Genomic DNA, 579 nt, shown 5'->3' with positions numbered 1-579 from the left:
GAGAAAGACAATTGGGGTGAGGAAGATGCAGCAGCTCGCTAGATATATAGCTGAGGAGCAGCAGCAGCAGAAAAGCAAAGGAGAATAAGTAAATGTTTTTTATTTATTTTGGTTCATGTAAAGGGTTTAGGGTTTACGAGTTTAATATTATTATTGCCTATACACCGTGAAAAAGGGTTTAGGGTTTTTGAGCTTGACATCTTTTCTAGCGGTGAATATAATTAGGGTTTAGGGGTTCTGGGTGTTATGATATATATTTTGTGTCTATCATGGCTAGGGTTTAGGGTTTAGGGTTTAGGGTTTAGGTATTTCTTCTGTGTGGTGCCGTCGTACTAGCTCTGTCTGCTAGTGAGTATACGCGGTATAGATGAGAGAAGCGGTGGGGTTGGGGGGCCCCCCTAGGGGGCCCCCAAACCCCCCAGACAAAGGGACAAGCAGCTAGCTTCAACGCAAGGAGACAGCAGTGCAGCAGCCACTGCAGCGAGCACAGGGGCCCCAACCGGGTCCCCGTGGTGCATGCAGGGAGACAGGAGACGAAGAGGCCTGCAGCAGCAGGAGACAAGAAACACAGCAACAAAC

This window comes from Eimeria mitis, genomic scaffold (genome assembly GCF_000499745.2).
Source record: "Eimeria mitis Houghton genomic scaffold, Emh_scaff1898, whole genome shotgun sequence".
Taxonomy (NCBI): domain Eukaryota; phylum Apicomplexa; class Conoidasida; order Eucoccidiorida; family Eimeriidae; genus Eimeria; species Eimeria mitis.
This window is presented reverse-complemented; position numbering follows the sequence as displayed.